Source organism: Neolamprologus multifasciatus, chromosome 14 (assembly GCF_963576455.1).
Source record: "Neolamprologus multifasciatus chromosome 14, fNeoMul1.2, whole genome shotgun sequence".
Lineage (NCBI taxonomy): Eukaryota > Metazoa > Chordata > Actinopteri > Cichliformes > Cichlidae > Neolamprologus > Neolamprologus multifasciatus.
Window position 1 is genome coordinate 31,778,527 of NC_140452.1, and position 15,353 is coordinate 31,793,879.

The following is a 15,353-nucleotide window of genomic DNA, read 5'->3' on the forward strand; positions in this document are numbered from 1 at the left end:
GGAAATGAAATTATTAACCTACAGAGGTCTGAATTCAAAGTGACCCTACCCAGTTTTGCCAAAATTTTATTGCAGCAACTCAAAATGGTACTCAGTAGTTTTCAATGCCCCTGATTTGCTTGCTGAATGGCAGTCAGGGTGCCATTGACTGTAGAGGTCTATGCGTCCCTCCATGTATATGCCTCCACAGAGCATCACTGACCCACCATGAAGCCTATCATGCTGAACAGTGTTACAGGCAGCATAACATTTTCCATGGCTTCTTCAAACTCATGTTTGTCACAGGCTCAGCTCTCGTCTGTTGAACGCAAACAGGGTGGTGAACCTGCAGATTCTGGTATTCAGTGACAAATGCCAACAGACTCAGCAGTACTAGGCAGTGTGCATGGGGCATACTAGAGGACATAGAGTCATGAAGTCTGTTTCTGTTTGTCTGTACAGAGACTTTTACACAAGTGGACTGCTGGAGGTCATTTTGTAGTACTGGGTTCTGGATCTGGCAGTGCTCACTGTGTTCCTTAATGGATTAAACACCTATGGTCCTGTCCAGCTTTGGCTGTCTCCTAGAATTCCCTCCATGCTCTCCAGACTGAGCTGGGAGACACAGTAAACCTTCTGGTACTGGCACGTATTAATGTGCCATCCTGGGAGAGTTGGACTAACTGTGTGACCTCTGTAGGGTCCAGGTATCGCCTCATGCTATCAGTGGTGACACTGACCCTAGCCAAATACAAAACCAGTGAAAAAATAAGGTAAAATGTCAAAAAATGGCTCAACCTGTAAAACCATTAATGTTTCTGTGGTTGTTTCATTGTTGTCCCTCTACTAGGGCTGAAACTGATTAACAACCCCGTATACTACTTGTCAATGTCACAGAAGTTTACTTGACTTTTACCTTTTTATAGTGCTGTTGTCCAAAGTACACAACTGAAGTGCTTTCTGTCAGAAAGGCATCTGTGTCCAATATATCACAAATAAATATTATCCATTCACTTTTGGACTTTTTAAACATTTTTGTGACTTCTCAGTAAGAGTTTAATCAGGTTCAGATGACAAAGATATTTTTGACTTATTTATTTTGGTTGTCAAACAGAAAAGGATTTGTGGTAAAACATGTTCTTTCACGATGGCATACATGTTTAAAGAAAGCTTTTTTGGTTTGAAGACTTTTGGCAGAGAGCCTTAAAGGGAAATTAGTGGCAGCAGGGGGTGCACTTAAGCCTCCGCAGATGGAAAAACAGTAACTTAGAAAAACGAATGTGGAAAGAAAATTTATTTAGAAACTTCATCCTAAAGTTATAAGTGAATATTGACATTTGGACAAAAATAACAAATATTATGTGCAATTAAGTGTGTTTAACTTGCCTTTGCAGTGAACTTCAGAGAGATTCTCCTTTTTTTTTCTTGTGTAGTCATAAACACAGCAAACAAGTGAAAAAATGATAGTGATTTTTTTTTTTTTTTGATAGGGGGGTGATTTTCACCTGTGTACATGCTAATTATCTCTCTCTCTCTCTCTCTCTCTCTCTCTCTCTCTCTCTCTCTGTATTTTTGGGGATCCTTCTGATTTCCATCCCTGTGGGCCTGCTGGATGCCTGAAACATCAACTCCAGGTAAAACTAATGGTAGAAGTCTGTATGACTGGGTTTGTCGCTACTGACTGAACAATTTGCAGAAATATGATTTCACTGCATGTTGTGTGTGCGTTTGCAGCAGTACGTTTAATCAAATATGCTCTGTGTGCTTGAACACAACATCAGCATTTATGCCTTTCCGTATTCATGACTGTTTTTACATAAAGCAATGTTTCATCCTCTAAATGATGTCCATGGTAGGTACTTACATGGACATTTGTACTGGACCAGAGAGCAGGCAGTGAGGCTGTTGCACGAGTAAGTGCACTTCTTCATGAAGTTGATGTGCTCACAAGCATAGCTATTGTAGAGTCATGGCAATTATCCAACACAGTATCCGGTCGTTAAGTGATGACGTGACGAATCCTACTTCTGGGCCTAAAGTAGTCTGCGTTTAATATGGCTTTTGTGTTGTTAACATGTTTAATGTTTTGTATTTTCTTCTATTTAATCTCAAAAACCTCCTAAAACAGTCAGTGATCACTGTTGATCTCCCTCAGCTTTTATTACCGCTAATCATTTATTTAAGCTCAGTTTTTAAAACCTTAGGCTGTAACTACAGCCCAGCCCATGCAGCAGTATATGAATGACTAACCTCGTATTGTGGATAGATTATCTCAGTTGTTCTCCTGGCTGAAGTTTGGTCCTTTTACAGCATCTTGCCATGCAATTACATTTGTTCCTGACCACCGAGAACACTCACGTTAACTTTTATCGAGTGGAAGAAAAGTTAGCTTGTTTATATTATGCTAACATAGCTGTGTCGCTAGCGGTCACGTAGCACATCATTATATACCAGCTAGCCAAACTTCAGTAACCCTACAAACTTCACTGCTGTTTAGTTTTCTGTCTTCATTTATGTTGAAAGTGATAACAGAGCTGTACGTTTTAATTTGTTTCCAAAACCCCGCAGTCAGAACATGCTATATTGTATTTAGATAGAAGCTAGCGAGCTAACTTCCTGCTAACTTCTAACTCCGTTAAATGTCATAAATTCCGTTTTCATGGATGCCTGGATGTTAAACTCAATTGTTACACCTGGTAGAGCAGAACGCTGATCATTTTATTAAAGATGAAACACTTTAGACGGTTTTTCAACAGTAATGCCATAGTGATCGTTTGATATATGGACCTGCAGCGGAGTTTAGGCCCAGACATGGCTAGTGACGTCAGACTTAACAACCGGATAGGCAGTATATTCTGATCATGTGGATGTGCACATTATTTAAGTTCATCACTTTGTTTTTTTCAAAGAAAGGAAAACTCATCAGTTAAAAACCAACTTACTGGCTGCACATTCATGGACAGTCATCCATCGCTGTTTGTGACTTGAAGTTTTATTTTTAAATAAAGAAAGAAAGAAAAGAAAAAAAAAAGTGGTGTGCTTCAGTTGAATTATTTAAGTATACATTCCATTAAAATGCAGGACTTTTTTCTGTGTTTTTATTTATTTTATTTAATTAACTTTTATTTAACTTCTGGTCAGGTCACACCCATCCTCGCCTTCCATAACATTCGAACAAATGAGATGAATTCACTTCGACTCGCCATAAACCTAAATGGATTAGGTGAAAGTCACATTCCTTGTCTCTAGCAGGAAACTGAACAATAAAATCCTTGTAATCCAACTTGGATGCGACATCTCTGTCGTGGGATAGAACAGAAAACCCCACACTGTCGGCTCTGCTACACAGTGATCTGTGTAAATGTAGGTTTTAATTAGTTTCAGCTTTGAAAAGCTTTGCTCGCCAGATGCCACCATTACTGGGAGAGTCGTAAAGATCTTGAGGACAGTGATTTGGAGAAGTTCCTTAATTTCTTTTTAGGAAATAACATGTTTGAAGGGCTGTAGGTATTCCCTCTAGAATGCTTGCACAAATTTGTTTATTTCAATTTTCATCACATGTTGCAGTGGCTTTTGTGGCCACACTGTCTGTTATTTCTATATTTTTGCATTAACCTCCTAGGACCTGGCGTCCACATATGTGAAAATCACATTTTGGGTTATTTAGACCAAAATACTGAATTTTGCTCTACAAGGGCCTGATATCCACTTACGGGGACATTATACTGCTTCTGTTCCATCAAAATTTTAAACGAATATCCTCATATGTGGCTCTCATTTTTCTTAAAAACAAAAATAAGGTAAAAAAAAAATCTGGTAATTCTTTGTTTTTACATTCATCGGGCCCCAATGTGACCAAATATCAAAGAGAAATTAAAAATGCATGCTGTGGAAGGATTTGGGTCTTAGGAGGTTAAGCCAGTTAGTGTAGTTTGCTACATCTAGACTACATCCAGTTGTTTCTTCCTGGACTGCAGTGCTGATGAGCATACAACATACCCATCTTGTTTAAAACGCTGGCTTTCTGATGCCGTTTGGAATATCTAATATTGCATTAAATTATTGTACTGCGAGAAAGAACCGTCCTATTTTAAGACAACATTTTATCTCAACTAATAAAAGTGCATATTTTTGCAAGCGCATCACACAAGGTATACCTGGGCTTTGAAATGTAGAATATGGACTCACACACACTGATTTGGTTTTTTCATACTGAGCCCATTATTGCTTCCATGTTACTGACAGTCATTTATGTTCAGTCTATAAGAGCCTCTAGTTCGCTCAACAGTGCATTTGATATTCCCTTTTCAGTGTGCCTGTTTACCGGAATGAAATCAATGAAGGGTAGTTCGACAGTCTAATAACGCCATATTGCCAGAAAGCAGAAGTGGTGACATTTGCTCTTGGTGGCTTCTGTCTGCTGTGCAATAAAGTACACCAGACGGTCTTTCACAATAGACTTTTTGATGTTATGGTTTGTTAAAAAGTCCTGCATGCTGTGCATTAGTGTACCTATTTATGTTGCCTATAACATGTTCTTGCGAAGAGAACTCTGATTTGTTGAACGTCTGTATTAACCCTCAAAAGGTAGCAGTGTAATCTTCATGAACCTTTTCATATGTTCCTCGAAATGCAAAAATGAAATTATGTTTACAGGAATAAATCTGAAAACAATGCAACAGTGTGCCTTTTTCTATTTTTGTCATTTTAAATAGCAGTTTTGCAACTTTTAGCATGGCCAACTAAATTATTTTTAGTACAGTTATATTATAAAAACTATATGTTATAATTAGATTCACTGGTTTCTGAATGCATCTAATTTGACTGCATTTGTCTGCATTCTAGTCACTTGTTTTCAGCTTGGTTGGTTGCCAGGGTTTTTTCACCCCCATGCAGTGACAGCCATATGGTTGGAGCATTTGTGGAATGAGCAGTGTCCTGCTCATCCAGTCCAAGCTCTGCTGTCATATTTATTTATATTGAAAAATGTCACCAGTTACATTTTAAATTTCCCCAAACTGTTTAAATGCACTCAGTGCAAGCACTGAAAAGCACCTGCTTGTTATTGTGTCACAAAAACAGCTCTAACCTACTGGGGCATGGATACAGGGCCTGTGGGGCTGTGTTGTAATGTCTGGCACAGGAGCGATGGCAGGGGTTCTTTTGGGTCCTGGCAGACGTGGGATGGTGACTTTGTGATAAAAAGCTTGTTATGGTGCTTTCTCAGATTAGAGATCTGTGTCGTTTGGAGGCAGGTGTCAGTGCCCTGGGCTCATTTCTGAGTTTTGTTTTTGTTTTTTTAACTATGTAGGGGGGGGATTTATTCTGTTGGGCAGTAAGATAATCAATTTCACTTACATGTCATTCGTTTTAATTTTCAATTTTCATCATTCAATACTTGCTGACGTATTTCTTTGAAAACCACAAATGGGATTCTCAAAAATAAAGATAAAATTAGAAAAAAATCATGATGTGAGATTTATTTTGGCAATTCGTAAGCTACAACGCTGATGTGTTCTTAACCACTTCGGTTGACAATATTTCCAGCGCTGCATGAAACTCCAAATATCAGATTTCTTTGGGAGGGTGAAACAATGAACAAAAAACATATGAGGCTACTGCTGTTGTGACTGGAGCTCTGTGCAAGTAAAATAAAACTGAATCGAATTGATTGTCATGGTGTTGATGGTAGTCATGGCAACACTAATGTGATGTGTGAGTATATTTGAAGAAATGGTGTGTTTAGTGTACAGAGTAACACATATTTTTATAATTGCCATAGTGTTGGGAAAGCACATGTTAGCATTTTAATTTTTATTATTTTTATTACTCATGTTAAAATAGCATTTTTTTTAGGAATGCTTGTTTGCTATACCTTGAAATTCATTTATAAGGATCTAATGTATTCATGTGGATTATTAGACACAAACTGGGGAAAAATAAGAGCTAAACACAAATATGTGAGATGGTGATGTGGAGGGGAAATAGGACGAATTTTGATTATAGATTTTTTTTTTCTGCAGACTGACATGGACTGTCATTTTCTGATTTCAGAATTTGCTAAATTTTCAGCACTTGAAGGCGCTTTTTTCAACATGCCCACCCGCCTTGTTGTGGTCAGCAGGTTGCAGGTATTGGAAAGTCATTGCACTGATTTGATTGGGCAATCGGAAACTATTTTCAGAGTCTGAGTGCGTATTACCAAATAAATGGAGCCTGTCTACATGCAGAGACAGCTCCTTCAGGGGCATCCTATCTTTGATGCCTCCCAAGAGATTTTATATTTGCAAGTTGTACAGAAATAATGCAATAGAAGGCTGTCCTGCATGGTGAAAAGATGCAAAGCAACAGAATGAATTATTCTCCATCTTTTACCAGAAGTAAAATATTAGCCATTGCTTTGAAATCACCAGCAGTTTAATCAGAAACTAGAAATGAATTTTGTTTAATCAGTGACTGTAACAGATTACAAATTTATTTATTTTGTAAGTTAATCACATAATTTGTACATGTAATTACTTGCTAGTACGGTTGAGTAATACTGCAATAATCTGCTCTGTTAAGAATGCATTCAGCTCACATAACAAATACCTTTGACAAAGAGAGGGAGAGAATACCACTGTCATTAAAAGCTATTAGTAACAGCCTTCCTGAAATTGCTGTCGAACAACGGATACATTTTGAATGTTGTTGCCATTTGTGCATTTTAATGTGTAAGCAAACGTATTTCTCAGTTGTTGAGTGTAATTATTTGGCCATGGAGCGATACCAGTACATACTGACACAGGACAGAAAGGTGAAACTAATTGAAACTAAGCACTCAGAGGGTTGATGAAGCCTCCGAACTGTCCACATTGTCCGGTAATTGCTCCACTTCTAATGCCAAAAAAGTCCCAGACAAGTGAAATTTTCTGGCAGCTTCAGTCTTTGTGCTTGAGGCTTTGAAATGTTGCTGTTAACAAATGAATCACTACATTCTCGTTTTTTGCTGTCAGAAATCTCTTTCATTGCTGTGGTTACTCACTCCTCTTAATCCAGTTAATTCCCAGAGCAGTACTTATGAAACATGAGTTCAAAATAAATTTATAGGATAAAGTGTGTTGTTTAAAGGCTCCATAGAAAGTAAACCATAATAAAGGTCTTTGACTTGCGTTACAACAAACCCAGCGCATTTTCCAATCGATAGAGCCGCATTTAAAGGGCTTACTGCCATTATTGGTTTACATTTTTGTTTTCTGCTCTTCAGCAGAAGGACTAAAGTATATCTGAATTCAAAGATTTTCTCTTTCAGTGGGTTAAAGTAGTTATACCAGCTCTTTAAAATTTAATTTCAGAAGGGCTGTTCCATCTCCTCAAGATAATTGCATGGTTCATGAACAAAGGCCAGTATGTGCTTTTTATTTGTAGTGTTTTCTGTGCTTTTACGTTTCTAGTAAATCATATCAGTAGCGTCACTCATTAGATTACAAACATGCTGAATATCTAAGTGCTGCATATAAAGAGAAACAAGGCTAGTGTAAGTGTTTGCCTCTAATCAGCCAGTCTCGAGGTAGAGTAATTTGATTCTAAGCCACCTCTGTAAACTTGGAATTAAATCTACATGTACAATCACATTGTTAAACTGTGATATGCAAAGTGAACTCACTCCTCATTCCTTTATGTTTTGCTAGGGAAATGAGAAATACTGCAGTTGCAAACATGTCCAAGCATAAATGGAAATGCAGCATATAAGACAAAAACAGAGTTTGCAAAGGACTGGAACGCCTTTACTCTGTAACACAGTCAGAAATCTCTTAGTCAGTCTTCAGGAATACTTCTCCAAAGGAGATCTAAAGCTCTTCTTTGGATGTTTCTGTCTTTTGTTCTTTTCTCTGTCAAGATGAGGTAATGTTGGCTCTGGGGAGGCCAATCCACGACTGTTTCATTGTGTGTTTTTCTATCCAGGTGTGCTTTTACTGCATCTGCAGTTTGTTTGGGATCATTGTCGTGCTAAAGAATGAAGTTGCTGCCAATCAGATGCTTTCCAGATGATATTAAACAGTGGATCAAAATCTGGCAGTACGTATTAATTTCATTAATTTTGACAAGATCTCCAACACCACTGGCTAAAATGCAGCCATGAGAAAGCTGCAAAACTGTTTTGCAGATAACTAGACACTCATTGTTGTATCGCTTGGATGGCCTTCTCCGTTCATACTGATGTCAATTTGAACATAGAATTTCTCATTTGCGCCCACCCAACCACACCCCAGCCCAAAGACCCGACACAATGGGCCAACCCTAACCCCTGAGAACTGGGAAGGGCAAGACAGTGTAAGCACCGGGACGAACCCCCACCAAAGCTGGACCAGCCCACAAGTCTCGCCACAAGTCTCACAGTCCCTATTCTTGTGAATCTCACCTATGTACTTTTTTTTTCGTCTTTTTTTTTTTAAATTGATAAACAAATAATTGCTGATTCTTTCTTACAAGCAGACTAGTAGTGTATTTTAAAAGTACGACACGGCTGTGTAGTAGACACAACACTGGTTCATTCCTCCGGTTAGATGATTCATGTGTTAAATATCTTTGCAATCAACCAGAGAAAAATTCTCCTGAAGCTGATGAGGTACAAGAAATAAACTAAAGATGAGTGAAAAGCAGCCAATGTGCAACTAAAAACTTTGAAAAACCTTCAGAAAGTGTTACACGTTTATTGCTAACATTTCTTACACATCTTTTACTTTGTTTCTTAAGATTTATATATTTTCTTTACACAATATGTGAATAAATTACATAAATCAGCAGTTCCAGCTTACAAAAATTGTCATTTGTAAATCATTGAAACTCCTCTCTGTATTTTTCGCCTGTATTTTTTGTGTGTTTGTGTATTTTTTTTTTTTTTTTTCAGAATGACCAGCTGTGTCTAGTTTGTGTTCTTGCCAGCATTTTTGCTGCTCTTTCTGTGACAGCCATATGGTCAGTGTGTTTGTCAAATAGTCACCTTTGTCACATAATAACCTCTAGTTGGGTTATTTTCAGCATTTCTGACCAGTGATCAGTGAGCATGTCAGCATGTGAGGGAAGAGGGCAAGACACAGAAAGTCAGTTTGCTCACTCATAGGAAGGTTACCGACATGCAGATCCGTTGTTGCTCCTTATTTTCTGGGTTCGTGCTGCTCCGCTTGCGCTCATTTAACATATGACAAGGACATTTCAGGCATTCGTTCGGGTGAAAAGATGGAAACCAAAACTGTGATTTTATTTTTCCTCTTTTTGTAGGTTTTTTTGAACTCTGTGTTTTTTGCTACCTGTGAGGTTCCTGCTGCCCTGGAGAAATACTTTTCATTTTGAGGATCTGAGATTTTGGAGCACATACATTTTGTGTACACACAAGCAAACAAGCTTGCACACAGTGACACTTTGACCCAAGAAGAAACTTTATCCTCACTCTTTTCAGTCTCTACAAATCTTCCTACTCTTCCAGTGTTCCCTAGAAATTCACACAGAATCCACACTGATATCCTGCCCGTATTTTCACCCTCCTGCAGTATTAAACCTCCTATTGCATGAATCCAAGTAGTATGCTTCTCTCTGTCAGCATTTTTGTCGTTGCAGTGTGTATGATATGAATTCAGACTGTGTTCAGGCATGACAGCAAACACAGTTCCCTCTTCCTGGATGTCACCGAGGTGCTGATGCAATAGAGTGGCTAGAATCCTCATATTAAGACTTGTCCTCTGCAGTGTGGCTTCTCCAGACCGTGACAGAGGCTCCTAAGGAAGCTCATTCGCATTGCAAAAATCATTCCTCTCTACAGCGTGTGTCTGTGTGTGCCACAGTATGTATGAGAAGAAGTGCGAAAAAGTGTGCACAGTGAGTCGCCTGGGTTTATGCATTTACATCTCAGTATCTGCATTTATGTTTCTTTCCTATATAGCTTGTGTGTCTGCATTAGTTCTGTTCTTCTTTCCCCTATTCAAGATGAAAGGTCAAGCTGCACCATATGTGCTGTATTATAGTATGTGTCTGGGTGTGTCATCTTGGCAGCACCCTGCAGTGCTCAGTAGAACTTGCTTCTTCGTCCACGTCCGGCTGTATACCATTAAACTGGTCTTGTTTTTGTTTAAGCTGATGCATCCGCTTGTTAATGTTGTCATTGTTTCTGGACCATATGCTGTTGATAGCAGGCGCAGACTTTAAAGCTGGGGCGCAGTACACAAACAAGACAGAAAAGATGCACATCTATCTAGTTATGTATTCATCTATGCGCAATCTTCTGTCTGCCAAATGACAACCAAGAACATTTGTCAGACATTTAGTCACACCAATATACAGCTGAAAACCTGCACACCTGCTCATGCATATAATGCTCTCTCTGTACACAGACAGGGATGAGTGGAAATGAAGTTGTTTCCCATATAATTAAAGAGGACAACCATATGATGTTTGCAGCTGGATGCTACAGGCAAAGGGGGGCACATGCGTGCACATCTCCTTAGACAGACAGAAGCCACACATAAGCAAAATCAGAGGTGCCAAGGTCAGTTTGCGTCATGGTCCACATGCAGCCCAGTTTGAGCTAAAGTGGGCTGAACCACATATCCACATGTTTTCTACATAAGGAAATGCTGCTGTAGGAAAGTCAAGAAATACAATGGCATGACTCATTGGACTGAAAATGTAAGAAATAAATGTGTAAAATTGCAGAAAAGTTTTGGCAGCTCATTGACCAGAATGTCCTGTAATTGTAAATTCACAGAAAATGCCTTGTTTTATTTTATTATTTTTTTTACTCTTAATAAATTGTATAAAAAAACAGATATTTCTATAGTAGATAGTGAAAAAAACAGGCACTTTTCTGTCATTTAATTGTTTAACTATAATTTCATTGCTGCAGCTACTGCAAGCTGTAACATTTATGAAAATATAGTTAAAAGTAAAAAATGTATTCTTGCCTTCACATCTTCCAAAGATGTCCAGTGGGTCAGATTAGAGTCTTTACCGGCTTGATTCTGGTCTACGGTCCTTATGTTTGACACCGGTGCTTTAGATTGACAGTTTTCTTTTGATACTTGTGTCACAGCACGTGAAAAGCTCACCAGAGAAGTAGACCAAGAATCCCTGCTGCGCATGAAAAGAGCTAAACAATGAAGTACAATCGACCTTAGGAATATTTTTAGTGTTTGTCATTTTTTCTTCACTGATTACAAATATCTCTCAAAATCATGAGCGATATTTGAGAGAGGCTTTCCGGCTATGAGGAGAGGTGGTGATGCAGGGGACCTTTCCAGCTTTAGACTGTGGTTATAACGCCGTTTAGCTTGTGAGCGACCAACCAGCTTCTTGTATACATAGAGCTGATTTTATCTGAATTATTTCACTGTTACTAAACCACAGCCACAGTTTTTTAAAAGATAGATAAATTAAATCTGTTTGAGAAATTAAAAAAGTGAACATTTGAACATTTCTCTGCAGGTCTAGTTGCTTAGTACCGCAACCCCACCATGTCCTCAAATGAGACTTGTACCCAAAGTCATTTTCCACACACGCCCAGATTAAAATGCTTAACTTTGAAACAGAACTCAGCATGTTTTAACAACAGCCTTGTAGGAGAATGATGAAAACTACACCCCAATTTCATTCTCGCATTTAAACGTTATTGAATGTCAACACAGGCAGCTGCTTTCTTCAAGGCTTTCCACTCAGCAATCTGGACCTCTGACCATCTTTGTGGTATTGCTGGTATTGGGGATCTTTTCTTTTCTTTATTGTAAGTTTAAAACATTTTAACAGAAATATCAGACAAAAATATTAGACTATCACATCCAAATATGATCACTTCTGCCACCAAAAAAACAACCAAACAAAAAAAATAAATAAATAAAACTGGTAGTTCATAAACTGCGGTCTTGAAATACCAAAGTTGATTGGTTGGTTGGTCAGCTGGTTCGTTGTTCCACCCTTGAAGTAATGAAGTGAAGTAATCAATTTGAGATATCACAAATATCAGACAGGTCTGAATTTACATTCATTTTTGTCCATTTATGGTTGTCAGGGAATGCAGTTCATCACTTTACATATTTAGCATATCACTGTAAGTTAAATATAATTTAATGTGGCTATATTTAAGGAATGTTGCACCACCATAGCCTTTACTAAGTATCCATTGCTAAGGATCCTAAACTAGGAAGGTGAACATGAATGTGCGCATAAATCTCATATCTGTGCAACAGTAACTTTTTTTTTTTCAAGCTGAGAGTTTGTTTTGGATTTTTTTTTTTTTTTTGCAGTATTCATAGCTGAAGTCAAGGAGCTCTTTCCTCCCCTGTGCTCAACCTTGAGTTCAAGGTTAAAATTGATCGACTGTCAGCGACGTCGGTTGTGAGGATTCTTTGTTCGGGCTTCATTCATGTGCATGCACGACGTGAAAGCATGCATACATGCACATGAATGTCGGCTGAATGAAATTCACCTTTGCTATCGGTGAAGCTGAGAAGTGCACATTGTTTAATTTGCCCTTATCACGGCACCATTGTAGGCAAGGCTCTGGGCCATAGATTAAACGTCATTGTTTAATGAGAGGAGAACGGGATGGATGCAGCATGTAATTAGAACGACACATACACTGCTCTGATATATCCATCACCCTGGGCCGAAGATGGCTGTGTGTGTGGGAGTGTATGTCTGCTGTGAGCCTTCTCTTTCAACCCCCTGATGAGTGTGTGAGTATGCAAACACTCAACACATTAGGTGCTCTTCATCAGTCTTCAATTAAATCTGTTTTTGTCGCACATGAACTCTCGCACACCTGCCCACACATGCACGCACCCTCGCGAGCACACACACACATTGACGTGCTCAAATGAGCCGAATCATATTTGGAATCTCACTCCCCTAGGAAATATGCCAAGCAGGCTCTCTGGGAGGTAGAATTCACTCAAACTGGGAATGTTAGCACCTGGGTGTTGCCGGTTGAATATGTTAATGTTTGGTAATAAGGATGTCTTCCATGACTAATGGTTGGAGTCACTATCTATTTCTCTCTGTCTCTCCATCTCTGCTTTTTTTCTCTTTGTATCCCACTCATTTCTTCTCAAACACACAGAAACACACACACACCATCACAAAAAATCAGTGTGAACCCCATTCATCAAGCGATAATGTGACATATTGGGCACAAACATAAAAATACAATGGCACGCAGGAACACAGTGGCACACACATATCTAATACTGTATGAGTACGTACAGTAGATGAACTGTAAGTTACAGTGACGGTGCAATGCACGGCAACAATTGCAAGGATCTGCTGACATCTAGTGGTCATAAAATATCATTACATATTTAAATGTGGTTTCCGGTCATTTAAAATGCTTTATACACGTGGATGGGAGATATAAATATAAAAATAAAAATATACACTGCAAATACTCTCACATAATTCCATAAAACTTGTGTGTTTTCAAGATTCAAGACGAATGTGCTGCTGGTTGTGATCACCCGGGCTCATTTGAATATGTAGTAGCAGTAGTGGAAACAAGAGATGATATTGCAGTTGTTATAGGGTATTTTATTGACTTGTCATTGGATTTGACAAACTACAGTTGAAAGCAGTACAGCTGAATGAACATGCCTGTAAAGCCTTTGCAGGTTTTTTTTTTTTTTTTTTTTTTTTTTTATGATTACCATGGGAGATCACACGCAGCTATATAACCCAGAAACCCTTTGCATGGCAGAGGTCATGTCAGAGGTGACGACCGGGGCGATCGTAGCTCAAGAGTTGGCAGTTTGTCTTGTAATCGGAAGGTTGCTGGTTCGAGCCCCGTCTCGGTCGTTGTGTCCTTGGGCAAGACACTTCAGCCGTTGCCTGCTGGTGGTGGTCAGAGGGCCCGGTGGCGCCAGTGTCCGGGCCCTCTGTCTGTGTGCCCCAGGGCAGCTGTGTGAATGGGTAAATGACTGAATGTAGTGTAAAGTGCTTTAGGGTCCTTAGGGACTAAGTAAAAGCGCTATACAAATACAGGCCATTTACCATTTGTTCTGTATATGAATGCATTTTAACAGATAATATAACGGCGTCCACGTGTTTAATGAGTTGCCATTTCTTGTCTGAGGTCAGCCTGTGGTTCACATTCAAAAGAGAGTGCGGAGTTTAAAAAAACATTTAACGAAGGCATAGATAAATAAATTAATAAATACAATGCAGTTATTCAGTTGTGTTAAATCTGAATCTGTAGTGGGGGTGAGAGAAATAGCTTGAAAGTTTAACCATTAGAAAGTTTCTAACAGTTTCAGATCAAGGAGTCAACAGTTTGACTAGACTGAATAAATAATGGAAAGAAACACACCACTCGATGACCTCACAACCTTGATTAAAAAGTAAACAGTAAACATTTCAGCAATGGAGAAGCTCAAAGTCAGGGAGAACGCTTTATGCATCACTGCACGGTATTTCACAGGTTCACATCTTTAACTTTGCCATGCCCTTTGTTAGATCTTTAAGACTCCTGAATTCGGCATATGCCAGGAGCTTTCAGCATGTCTTGAACTTAGGAATTAGAACTTTTAAAAGAAAGTTGGATGTCTTTCTAACGCATGTCTGTGTGCATCTGATCCGGGTTACTTTGAGTGACTCTGGGCCACGGTGACATTACAGACACAAAGTTTGAAAGTTTGAATGTCTGAAACCAAGGTTGGTGCGTGCACGCACACACACAGCGTGAATGTTGCCTGGGAAAAAATGCTTGTAGCCAAACTCCAAGCTGACACAGATACACAGACAGGTGGAACTGGTTTAGTATGTGTATTTCTATCACTGTAAGTCTGAGAGTCTTTAATGCTAAGTATGATAACACAACAACATTAGGACTGCATTATGAGCACATTACAGTAATTTCACAGAGTTTTTGAGTGCTGAACACACTGAATTCTAACTTGTCGTGCTGGATTATACCTTCTGTCTACTTGATAAGTGCTTGCATCTGGTGTGGTTAGATTTTTATGAAGTTTCAAGCTCATTTGTTTTACAAAGATAAAGCAAGACTACTAACTGAAGAGAGCAGTTGCTGGCAGGAGTATGCGCCTTTGTGTCTGCATTTTCTTTTTTGTACTGTTTATACTAGAGTCGAAGACGCAGTTTAAATGAGTTTTTTTTTTGTTTGTTTGTTTCCAACCACTTGATACTTTGCATATTCAAACCTAAAGGAGAAAAAATCAGGCTAAAGGAAATCACTGTATAAGTGTGCAGTTGAATTTGTGTGTGATTGATGCAAAGGAGATCTGTTATTGTTTTCCTGTTATATGTCGGGCGTGCAACTAATCCTCATGAACCTAAAGCTCAGGCTTTTAAGCAGTTGATTTCTTCTTCTCTTGGATCTTAATGATACAATTGAGATG

The 15,353-nt window shown here is 38.8% G+C and overlaps 1 long non-coding RNA gene across 1 annotated transcript in view; it reads left to right on the top strand.

The window, feature by feature from the left end:
* The window catches only part of LOC146504385 (uncharacterized), a 200,374-nt gene extending 185,571 nt beyond the window's left edge, over nt 1-14,803 (top strand). The window contains exon 2 of the long non-coding RNA XR_014868726.1: nt 1,614-14,803. This is a non-coding gene — a long non-coding RNA (uncharacterized LOC146504385). The remainder of the gene's footprint in view (nt 1-1,613) is intronic.
* The last annotated feature ends 550 nt before the right edge of the window (nt 14,804-15,353 follow it).